The sequence below is a fragment of the Narcine bancroftii genome, chromosome 3 (assembly GCF_036971445.1).
Source record: "Narcine bancroftii isolate sNarBan1 chromosome 3, sNarBan1.hap1, whole genome shotgun sequence".
In the NCBI taxonomy this organism is placed as follows: domain Eukaryota; kingdom Metazoa; phylum Chordata; class Chondrichthyes; order Torpediniformes; family Narcinidae; genus Narcine; species Narcine bancroftii.
Window position 1 is genome coordinate 34,525,443 of NC_091471.1, and position 12,366 is coordinate 34,537,808.

Genomic DNA, 12,366 nt, shown 5'->3' on the forward strand with positions numbered 1-12,366 from the left:
CAGATACACACCAACTAACACTGGTATACACCTACTTACACAGGTACACACCTACTAACTCAGGTACACACCAACTAATGCAGATACACACCAACTATCACAGGTGCACACCAACTAACACAGGTACACACCAACTAACACTGGTACACACCTTTTCTCTTCTTTGGCTTGGCTTCGCGGATGAAGATTTATGGAGGGGGGTAAATGTCCACGTCAGCTGCAGGCTCGTTTGTGGCTGACAAGTCCAATGCGGGAGGGGCAGACACGGTTGCAGCGGTTGCAGGGGAAAATTGGTTGGTTGGGGTTGGGTGTTGGGTTTTTCCTCCTTTGCCTTTTGTCAGTGAGGTGGGCTCTGCGGTCTTCTTCAAAGGAGGTTGCTGCCCGCCAAACTGTGAGGCGCCAAGATGCACGGTTTGAGGCGATATCAGCCCACTGGCGGTGGTCAATGTGGCAGGCACCAAGAGATTTCTTTAGGCAGTCCTTGTACTTTTTCTTTGGTGCACCTCTGTCATGGTGGCCAGTGGAGAGCTCGCCATATAACACGATCTTGGGAAGGCGATGGTCCTCCATTCTTACACAGGTACACACCAACTAACTCAGGTACACACCAACTAATACAGGTACACACCAACTAACTCAGGTACACACCAACTAAAGCAGATACATACCAAAAAACACAGGTACACACCAACTAACGCAGATATATAACCACATAATAATTACAGCATGGAAACAGGCCAATTTGGCCCTTCTAGTGTGCACTGATCCAAGTACCCTTCTCTAATCCCATTTACCAGCTCTCTGCCCATATCTCTCCATCCCCCTCCCATCCATATACTTATCCAACTCTTTCTTAAATGACAAAATTGACCCTGCCTCCACCACCTTTCCCCAAAGCTCATTCCACACAGTAACCACTCACTGAGTAAAGAAGTTCCCCCTCATGTTACACCTAAACCTTTGCCTGTCAACTTTCAACCCATGACCTCTTGTATCCATCTCTCCTACTCTCAATGGAAAAAGCCTTTCCACATCAATGCTATTTATCCCTCTCATAAACACCTCTATCAAATCGCCTCTCAGCCTTCTATGTTCCAAGGAATAAAGACTTAATTTGCTTAATTTCTCCTTGTATTCCAGATGCTGAAACCCAGGCAATATTTTTGTAAATCTTCTCTGCACTCTCTCTACCTTGTTAATATCCTTCTTATAAATTGCTGACCAGAACTGCACACAGTACTCTAAATTTGGCCTCACCAAGAATGCTTTTCATCAATTTACTTATATATACTATCTCTAAGAACGCTTTCCATCAATTTATCTACCACAGACGTCAAACTTACAGGCTACTAATTGCTAGGCTTGCTCCTTGAACCCTTTTTAAACAAAAGAACAACATGTGCAACACGCCAATCCTCTGGCACTAGACCCGTCTCTAATGACATTTGAAAAATCACTGCCAGAGCCTCCACTATTTCCTCACTAACTTCTCTCAAGGTCCTAGGGAAAATCCTGTCAGGACCTGGAGACTTATCCACCTTTATATGTTTCAAAAGCTCCAGTACTACCTCTTTCTTAAACACTATAGTTTCCATATATACCCCCTTTGCTTCCTTTACCCTGCACAGTTCAATATCCTTCTCCTCAGTAAGTACTGAGGAAAAAAAATTGTTCAAGATCTCCCCCATCTCTTTTGGCTCCAGACACATTTGTCCTTTCTGATCCTCTATTGGACCAATTTTATCTCTCACTTTCCTTTTGCTATTTACATATTTGTAGAAACCCTTTGGATTTATTTTCACCCTGCTTGCTATAGCCACCTCATACCTTCTTTTAGCTTTTCTAATTTCTTTTTTAAGATTCTTTTTACATTCAATATAGCACCCAAACATCTTTTTTCCCTGTTTCTTTTATTTATTGTAGTACTCCCTCTTTTTTCGAACCAAGTTTCCAATATCCCTTGAGAACCATGACTCTCTCAAACTTTTGTCCTTACCTTTCGACCTAACAGGTATATAAAGATTTTATACTCTTAAAATCTCTCCTTTAAAAGACCTCCATTTCTCTATTACATTCTTCCCAGAAAAAAATGTCCTAATCCACCCCTTGTAAATCCTTTCGCATCTCCTCAAACCTAGCTTTTCCCCACTCAAAAACCTCCACTCTGGGCCCAGATCTATCCTTTTCCTAAGCTATACCTCTGTCACCTGACCCATCTCATTCCCTAACAGTAAATCTAACACAGCTCCCTCTCTATTTGGTACCTTCACGTATTTATTTAAAAAGCTATCCTGCACACATTTTATAAACTCCAACCCATCCAGCCCTTTCATGGAATGGGTTTCCCAATCAATATTCGGAAAATTAAAATCACTACCACAAATATCTGCTATCTCCCTACTAATTTGTTCCTCTAATTCGCGTTCCCCATTCGGTGGTCTATAATACACCCCTATAATTGTAACTTCCCCTTTCCCATTCCTCAATTCCACCCAAATGGCCTTCCTGGACAAGCCTTCTATTCTATTGCACTTAAGCACCGCTGTAATATTTTCTCTAACAAGTAGTGCAAACCCCCCACCCTGGTTCTATCACACCTAAAGCAACTAAATCCAGGAATATTTAGCTGCCAGTCACATCCCTCCTGTAACCATGTTTCATGTTTCACTAATCGCTACCACGTCATACTTCCAACTGTCAATCCATACCTTCAGCTCATCCACCTTCCTTACAATGCTCCTAGCATTAAAACATATGCATTTTATTCACTGCAAAAAGTTAGGTTGCAGGTGCAGCAGGTTATTAAGAAGGCAAATGGAATATTGGCCTTCATCACTAGAGGAATTGAATTCAGGAGTAGGGAGGTAATGTCGCAACTGTATAAGGTACTGGTGAGACCGCACCTGGAGTACTGTGTCCAGTTCTGGTCTCCATATTTGAGGAAGGATATACTGGCTTTGGAGACGGTTTACTAGGTTGATCCCTGGGATGAAGGGATTGACTTATGATGAAAGATTAAATCGTCTAGGATTATATTCGCTCGAGTTCAGAAGAATGAGAGGAGATCTTATAGAAACATATAGGATTATGAAGGGTATGGATAGGATAGATGTAGGAAGGTTTTTTGAGCTGGCCGGGAAAACTAAAACGAGAGGACACAGTCTCAAGATTCGGGGAAGTAGATTTAGGACAGAGATGAGGAAAAATTGTTTTTCCTAGAGAGTAGTGAATGTTTGGAATTCTCTAACCAGGGAAGTGGTTGAGGCTGCCTCATTAAACATATTTAAAATTCGGTTAGATAAATTTTTACATGATAGAGGAATTAGGGGATATGGGGAGAAGGCAGGTAGGTGGAGTTAGGTCATAAATTAGATCAGCCATGATCGTATTGAATGGCTGAGCAGGCTCAATGAGCCATTTTTGGCCTACTCCTGTTCCTGCTTCCTATGTTCCTATATTTTAGAGATTTCCCACTGTTTACTTCCTGTAGGCCTCTCTCTTATGATCTTTTGCCATCGACCTCTGTCCATCTTCGTATAGAGCATCCCAACTAACACTGGTACACACCAACTAATGCAGGTACACACCAACTAACGCAGGTATAAACCAACTAATGCAGGTACACACCAACTAACGCAGGTACAAACCAACTAATGCAGATACACACCAACTAACGCAGGTACACACCAACTAATGCAGGTACACACCAACTAACGCAGGTACACACCAACTAATGCAGGTACTCATCAACTAACTCAGGTACACACCAACTAAAATATTAAATTACCATTAGATGCTAAGACAGAAAGCAAGATAACTATAAAAGAAAAATGTTCACAGTAACATTTAGTGTAAGGAAAAACTGGTAATGTTTCATAGAGCTAACACATCTTGGGTGGTCCCGGACTAGTTTATGATTAGGGTTCGATAATAAGAGGAGGTTCAAGAGCCAGATAGCTGTTGGATTAAAAACTGTTCTTGAACCTAGAGGTGCTGAACTTAAGGCTTCTGTACCTTCTGGCTGTTACTAGCGAGAAGCAGTAATAATTGCTGTAAATTGTCTTCTCGTGTGCAGATGAGAAGGGAAAGTTGATGACATTGTGTTGAGAATAAAGTGGAAATACCACAGATTAATGTAAAATGGGTGCTTAGTGGTCAGCGGGGTCTGTACAAGGGCCTGTTTCTGTGTTGTTTGGCTCTCTAAGGACCAGTTTTGTGGCCTCTTAAGGCAAACTACAAGCCTCACTCCATCAATCCCTCCTCACCTTTTACTATCCCTTGCTATGTCAGGAAGAGAAGAGAACAGTGCCCTCTCCTGCCATAACAGGGAGCGTCCATGCTTTGGACCTTCTCTATGTTGGCTCGTTCAGGGCCTGATCTGGATTTTTACCTTGTTCCCCACAGAGCACACCGGGCTCTTCGTCCTCACTTTTCATGACCATTTGTCCCCCCTTGCCCTATTCAGGTGGACAGGACGTTTTTCACGGATGCTGATAATCCCTCTTTTACTGCAGAACAGCTGGGCCCATCTGATACGCACAACTATCCCCATGCAGCTGGACTCAGCAGATGGCAAGCCAGAGCAGGGGGCCAAGATCCACCATCGCCAATGCGCTGAACTCACATCCCACATCCTTCCTCTTCCCATTGACCAAATCCACCAGAACCTGCATATCCAATTCCAGATGTTGATGGCAGAAACAGCGACAAATCATGCTTCAGTGTAGTGTCACAAATGCAGGAAAATTCTCCCTGTGTCTGCGTGCGTGGATTTCCTCTGAGTGTTCCCCTTTCCTCCCTCATTTCAAAATCGGATGAGGTTGGTAGGTTAATTGGTCACATTTGTATGTCTGAATTTTTCTTTTTAATTAAAAATATCCTAATTTTCACCGGAGGGACTTTTAAGTTAAATGTAAAACATACCAATATATCAGAGGATGCAGGTAAAAGCTTGGCCAAAGGAATGATGGAGCAGGCTCGAAGGGCTGAAGGGGCTGTTCCTGTTCCTGCTAATGGAGGGAGAGAGACTGATGGTTCCAAAGCCTGGGGCAAGCCAGATGCAAGCAGAGCTGATCAACGAAGATTGGGGATGGAGTTACGGTAGGTGAGACACTACCCCACTAAGCCCCAGGGAACTAGGCCATGTCCTTTAAAAAGCACAGACCCCAATTTTATGACTACAAAATATGTCATTGATACCACCAGACTAATATAATAACCTTTTATAGACTTGTGTTTGTTTAATTTGAATTGTAATTCAATGGAAAACCATAAAAGTTAATGGTTGTGGTCTGGGGAATTCTGTTACGCCGTTGGAAGTGGAGCATATTCTGTGGCTGCTAATAACACCCTCTGACGTTTTCACTGTGACCCCTCAGTGTTACAAATGCGCCATGCAGGTGGTGTGTGGGATGCAGCTGTCATTTATCAAAACCGGAGCCATGGGCAAGTGCAAAGAAAGCCTCAAAAACATCCGTTTCCCAAAGTTTACTTTGCATCTGTGGAAATATCACCTCCCCTTAACTCCTCCACCAGGCTGAGATTTCGATTGTGGCATCGAGTCTTAAAGGTGAAACATTACTTGTGCCGGGAGATTAACAGGACTCAATTCATTTGGCAGATTGCTTTCCTTTTGAACTGGGAAGGATTTTCATTATTTTATCCTTTACCTTTCCTCACTTCTCAGAGGAGGGTGGTGTGGTTCTTGTCCGTTGATGTCCACCTCCATCGGGGACCGGGACCAGTGATGCTGACAGGAGTCCACTCTCCTGTATCTCGATAGTACCTCACACACTACTATTGTAACACTACGCACGTTCAGCATTAAGTTTCATCAGCCAATCCCTATCATTCTGATGGCCACTATTACCCTCCAGATAATCCGTAGGTCTCCAAGATTTGTGTCGTCAATCAGTTTGCAAATTGCACCTAGTAAACACCAAAGTCCAAGTTATATTTAGAAAAGCAATGGTGTTCTTAACATCATAGCATCCATGATGCTACAAAATGGGTTTTAGAAGTCCATATATATGTTCGGCTCCGAATCATGGGTCCTCTACCGGCATCACCTACGGCTCCTAGAACGCTTCCACCAGCGTTGTCTCCGCTCCATCCTCAACATTCATTGGAGCGCTTTCATCCCTAACGTCGAAGTACTCGAGATGGCAGAGGTCGACAGCATCGAGTCCACGCTGCTGAAGATCCAGCTGCGCTGGGTGGGTCACGTCTCCAGAATGGAGGACCATCGCCTTCCCAAGATCGTGTTATATGGCGAGCTCTCCACTGGCCACCGTGACAGAGGTGCACCAAAGAAAAGGTACAAGGACTGCCTAAAGAAATCTCTTGGTGCCTGCCACATTGACCACCGCCAGTGGGCTGATATCGCCTCAAACCGTGCATCTTGGCGCCTCACAGTTTGGCGGGCAGCAACCTCCTTTGAAGAAGACCGCAGAGCCCACCTCACTGACAAAATGCAAAGGAGGAAAAACCCAACACCCAACCCCAACCAACCAATTTTCCCCTGCAACCGCTGCAACCGTGTCTGCCTGTCCCGCATCGGACTTGTCAGCCACAAACGAGCCTGCAGCTGACGTGGACATTTACCCCCTCCATAAATCTTTGTCCGCGAAACCAAGCCAAAGAAGAAGATATACCATAACAACCTCATTTCCCTCAACTGCGTCAAAACAAACAAGTTAGTCAGACGCATCTTGCCTTTGTGTTAGTTTTGTTTAATCAATCCGTGTCAGCTGTTGATTATCTCCAGCACTTTCTGAGGGTGCTGGCCTTTCGATACTGGGTTTCCACTTTGGGTGTAACATCAGCAAGTCACCAGACTTCAGGAACCACCCCTGATTCCACAGGTGTTTAGAAGCTTTTGGCTGCGGCCACTGCAGATTATTCTCTGAACGCTCGATTGTAACCAGGAGATTTTTCCTTTTTAATTACTGTGAGTTATTTCAATTCAATTATAGTCCTTCCAAAGCTTAACTTGCATCTTCCTACGATGGCACGTAGCATCTTCTTCATTGGTGAAGAAAGATAAAAGCACTAAGTCAGTCCTGCCCTCTGTCTCCATGAGCAAGTTTCTCTTTTGGTCTCTGGTCAGCCCACCCGCTCTTATTAAAGTCCTTTTCTTATTGACATTTTTTTTAGTTCTCTGCTGAACATTCTGTAAACAGCCCGATTCTTCCTTGTGTGAGCAAGCAGACACCTGTCGCACAGTCTTTTCTGTGTTGCATGTCTGTATTCCAACATGGTTCAGTCTGTGGGGCAAGATGAATGCAGCACACTTGTGTTATGGCTTTGGCCCTCCCTGCATTTAGAGACAGTTTCCCATTATCTGGCAAGCCACATGGAATTGAGGACAAGGCAGAGGGGTTAGGAGAGATGGTCACACAGTCGACTTAGATTTGCTCATTGTACGTTTGGAATCCAATATCATATCTCCATAATAGAACTTTAGAACAATACAGCACAGAAACAAGCCCTTCTAAACCATGCCGAACTATTATTCTACCTAGTCCCGCTGACCTGCAACCTGCCCAGAGCCCTCCATATCCCTTCAATCCCTGTACCACTCCAAATTCTTCTTAAATATTGAAATTGGGCCCGGATTCACTACTTCATCTTGCAGCTCATTCCACATTCCCATCACTTTCTGTGTGAAGAAGTTTGCCCTCATGTTCCCCTAAACTTTTCCCTTTCACCCTTACCCAAGTTCTTTAGTTTGTATCTCACCTACCCTCAGTGGAAAAAGCCTATGTGCATTTACTCTATCTATTGCCCTCATAATTTTAAGTACCTCTATCAAATTTCCCCTCATTCTTCTACACTCCAGGGAATAAAATCCTAACCTGTTTAACCTTTCCCAGTAACTCAATTCCTAAAGTTCAGGCAACATCCGAGTAAATCTTCTCTGCATTCTTTCTATCTTATTGACATCGTTCCTGTAGTCAGGTAACAAAAACTGCACACATGACTCCAAATTTGGCCCCATCAATATCTTGTACACTTTTACCAAAGCATCCCAATTAATAATAATTACCTACCCATGAGACCACTTTCAGGGAATTATGTATTTGTATTCCCATATACCGGTGTTCTACTGCACTCCTCATTTACAGCGTATGTCCTTTCTTGGTTTGTCCTTCCAAAATGCAACACCTCACACTTGTCTGCATTAAATTCCATCTGCCATTTTTTCAGCCCACTTTTCCAGCTGGTCCAGATCCCTCTGTAAGGTTTGAAAGTCTTCTCAACACCTCCAATCTTTGTGTCATCTGCAAAATTGCTGATCCAATCCACATTATCATCCAGATCAATGATATAGATGACAAACAACAATGGTCTCTGCATCGATCCCTGAGGCCCACCACTAGTCACAGTCTGAGAAGCATGATCCACTATCATAAATGTTGGTTATGGCAGCTATACACTAATTGACCTGCTGAGTTTTTCCAACATGTGTTTTCCCATGTAATCAATGTCAAATCCAGTTTACTACCTCCCCATGAATACCTAGCGTCTGAACCTTTCGGACAGTAAACTCTGAATTCAAACCACCTGCTGCCTTGCAGGTTTTGCCTCTTCAAGCAAAGGCGAGGAGAAGGTAACTCTAACTTCAAATCCCCGGGCTCGGCTCTCCCAGCCGTCAGTCCCTGGAAAGGGCCCCAGCTAATGGCAAATAGGACATGTCAGTTTGGCAGCAGGGGCTGGCAGCTGTGACAGAGCGCGGGAGACAGTTTCCATAGCGGTCTGCAGCAGCAAACTCGGCGGGTGAAGATCCGTAAGGACAACGGCCAGAGAGCATGGTCTTGAAACAGACCATTGCGGGGCAATCCCGCATCACTCTTGCAGTCGTGCCTCGCACTCCGCCAGGCTCTGTGGCGTGGGACCCAGAGGGAGGCATTTGTCCTGGGCAAGCACTCACCTCCAAGCCCTTGCCCTGGCAAACGGTGCCTAAAGCTGAAAAGCTACAAGGCACCGTGTTCATCTTTGCTTTCGAAGGGATGGGCCGTGGATAGGGATGGATGGATGGAACTTTCTGACTGACCTCCCATGTGGGACCTTGTCAAAGACCTTACAAAAGTCCATGTAGACAACATCCACAGCCTTCGTGAACTTTCTTGGTAACCTCCTCGAACATGACCTACCACGCACAAAGCCATGTTGACTTTCCCTGGCTATCCAAATACTTGTATACCCATCCCTAAGGACACCTTTCAATAGGTATCAGCTTACTAGTCTATAATTGCCAGGGTTACCTTTGGAGCATTTTTTAAACAATGGAACAACGTGATCTACCCTCTAATCCTCCTGCAGCACACTTGTGGCTAAGAACATTTTAAATATTTCTGCCAGAGCCCCTGCAATTTCTATATTCATCTCCCTCAAGGTCCAAGGAAATATCTTGTCAGGCCCTAGCGATTTATCCATCCTTATTTGCTTTAAGATGGCAAGCACCACCTCCTCTTTAATCTGTATAGGTTCCATGACCTCACTGCTTGTTTTCCTTACTTCCTTAGACTATGTGCCAGTTTCCTGAGTAAATACTGAAGCAAAAACTGAAGCAAAAAAAAATCCATTTAAGTTCTCCCCCCATCTCTCTGGCTCCAAAAATAGCCGACCACTCTGATCTTCTTCTCCAAGGCTCTGTCTGTGAAGTCGGTCTGGCCCAGGACCTGCCTTGAAAAGAAGCTAAATTCAACATAATGTGAGCCATCTATCCGCTAAACTGATGGAAGCTGTGGTACATGAACAGGTTATTGATTGGAACTATGGTGGGGGGGGGGGGGGGAGAAGATTTTGAGGCAAGAAAGTTTTTCTTTGCATGCATAAAGCACTTTTTAACTTAGTTGGGTGGGGGAGGGAAAAGTAACAGCTCAGTGCTAGGATTCAGATTTATCTTGAATGAGGATATATAAACACAGTCAGCTTAGCAGTGCGTGCAACACTCTTACAGAGCCAGCGATCCGGGTATGAATTTGCTGCTGTCTTCAAGGAGTTTGTATGTTCTCCCCAGGACCTGCAGGGTGCTCTGGTTTCCTCCCACCCTCCTAAATATATGGGTTGGGAAGTTAATTGAGCATAGGTTTTAAGAGCCAGCCTGGGCTTCTACTGGGCTGCATAATTAAGATAAAGAAATAAATGCTTTTAGCCAGTTCTTGTTACCACATTACCATTAGTTGAGTGTTGGGGCCCGAACCCTGATTTGTGATAGACCGAGGCTAACATTGCCAGCAATAGTGCCATTTAAAGTTAGCAGAGGGTACCAAGGAGGGGTAGTGGGTAGATGGGGCTGATTGGGGGGGGGGGGGGTACGAATCAATGAACCTTTGTCCAAAACAAAACAAGCAGAAAAAGTACATGTTGTACACCAAAACAGCTGAGGAAACTGGAGCCAGCACAAGAAAATGTGTGGCCTCGGTTACTTTGGATTGTGGTCCTCGGTATCAGCAGCTCCGCTTTCCCCTTTCACACACGGCAACACTGTGCAAGTGCACGGATTTGGATGGTGGAAGTCAGAATCATTTGTGCTCTCTCAGACTGCTGCTTTGCCAGTCGCTGTCAGAATGACTGATGATGGTGGGCACAGTCCGATGGGCTGTTTCAGCTGTGCGTCGGGTTTAAGGGCTCGTTCGAAATTAAAATTGTTTTTCTAGTGCAGTGGTATTCCGGTAAATAAAAAATATTTGACCACACCTCGCCTCACAGAATTACACCCTTTCAAGACAGCACTTACTGCTGTTAAGAAAATACATACAAAATGCAACGACGCTGTGTTTGGTATGTATGGGAAATTGTGCTTGAATGAAAGGCTGCTTTATGTAACCTCTCTGTTTTATTTGTTTTCCTTTGTCTAGGCGTATTCCTGAGCTGTAAGATTGTATGAACATATGGGCCAAAATATACAGCTTGGTGATTACATGTTGACAGATGTGCTTTTAGCTGTTTTCCTTCGAACTATTTAGAGTTACTTCATCACATATAATGCCTAAGTTCTTCCTTGTGCCACACTATCAAACTATTTCCCCTCCAGCCCCTAACACAGACACATTTTAAGCCCAAATTAAAGTCGTACACACTGGTGCAATAAATGATGCCCACTCGAAAGGCCTGTTTACAGTTCAATCTCATACTATGATGTACAGTAACAGCAGACACATCAGCACGGTGGGAGCATCAAATCAGAGGTCTCCCAGATTCATGAGATGTGCATCTGCCACCTGTATGGTTGTGGCAACTAACATGAATTTCAAAAAATATATATATATCTTGGGCCAAAACAAATAACTTTCTTGACTGTCATTAAACTAAGATTGAACAGATGCATTTTCTTGATTTGTGCTTTCCCCTCATCATCTCTTTGGTTTGCTCCCATTCACTCTCCCCATAATCCTGCAAGGCCTTCACTCATGCAAGGGGCATTTGACAATCTATAAGCAAAGAAAGTAGGGGGGGGGGGGTACTCAGCAGATCAAGCAGCAGCAATAGAGAGAGAAACGGGGGGGGTGGGGGCTGGGTTGTTCAGAATCAGAATTTATTGTCATGAACACGTCACGGAATTTGTTCTTTTGCGGCAGCGTCACGGTGCAAACGTTCATATAAACTACCGTACAAAAATAAATAAAAATAGTGCACGAAAAGTCAAAGTAAGGCAGCGACATTGGTTCATTGATCATTCAGGAATCTGATGGCAGCGGGGAAGAAGCTGTCCTTGTGCCACTGAGTGCTCATCTTTAGGCTCCTGTACCTTTTCCCCAGTGGTAGCAGAGTGAAGAGGGCATGGCCTGGGTGGTGGGGGCCCTTGAGGATAGAGGCTGCTTTCTTAAGAGACCGCCTCATATAGATGCCCTTGATGAAGTGAAGTCTGGTGCCTGTGATGTTGCAGGCCGAGTTAACAATACTCTGGAGTTTTTTCTTGTCCTGAGCATTGGCACCTCTGTACCAGACAGTGATGCAACCAGCCAGAATGCTCTCCACGGTACACCTGCAGATGTTTTTTGAGTCTTTAACTCAAGGACCCTTCTTCAGAACTGGAAACATGACAAAACAAGCATATTAATTTGCAGAGAGGATAGAGGGATGGAGAGATCAGAGGAAAGGTCAGTGGTAGGGTGCAGACCAAAGTTATCATGGGAGCAATCACCTGAAAAATGTGCAGCTAGAGACAGAAGAGAATGAAATGAAACTGAAACAGAAGAGCACGGCCACCTCTGGATAGAGAGAAATTGCTTAGTTCTTTGTTAAGTCCAAAGGCCAGAATCCGTACAGACAGAAGATTGTTCATTGATCTCACATTGGGGCATCATTGGTCTATGGATGCAACCCATAAGCTTTGACAGGATGCACCTATCAGATACA

General features: G+C 44.3%; 1 protein-coding gene across 7 annotated transcripts in view; it reads left to right on the forward strand.

The window, feature by feature from the left end:
• LOC138757061 (fibroblast growth factor receptor 3-like) overlaps positions 1-12,366 on the forward strand; it is a 165,011-nt gene that overhangs the window by 66,050 nt on the left and 86,595 nt on the right. The gene's annotated exons all lie outside the window — the stretch shown is intronic.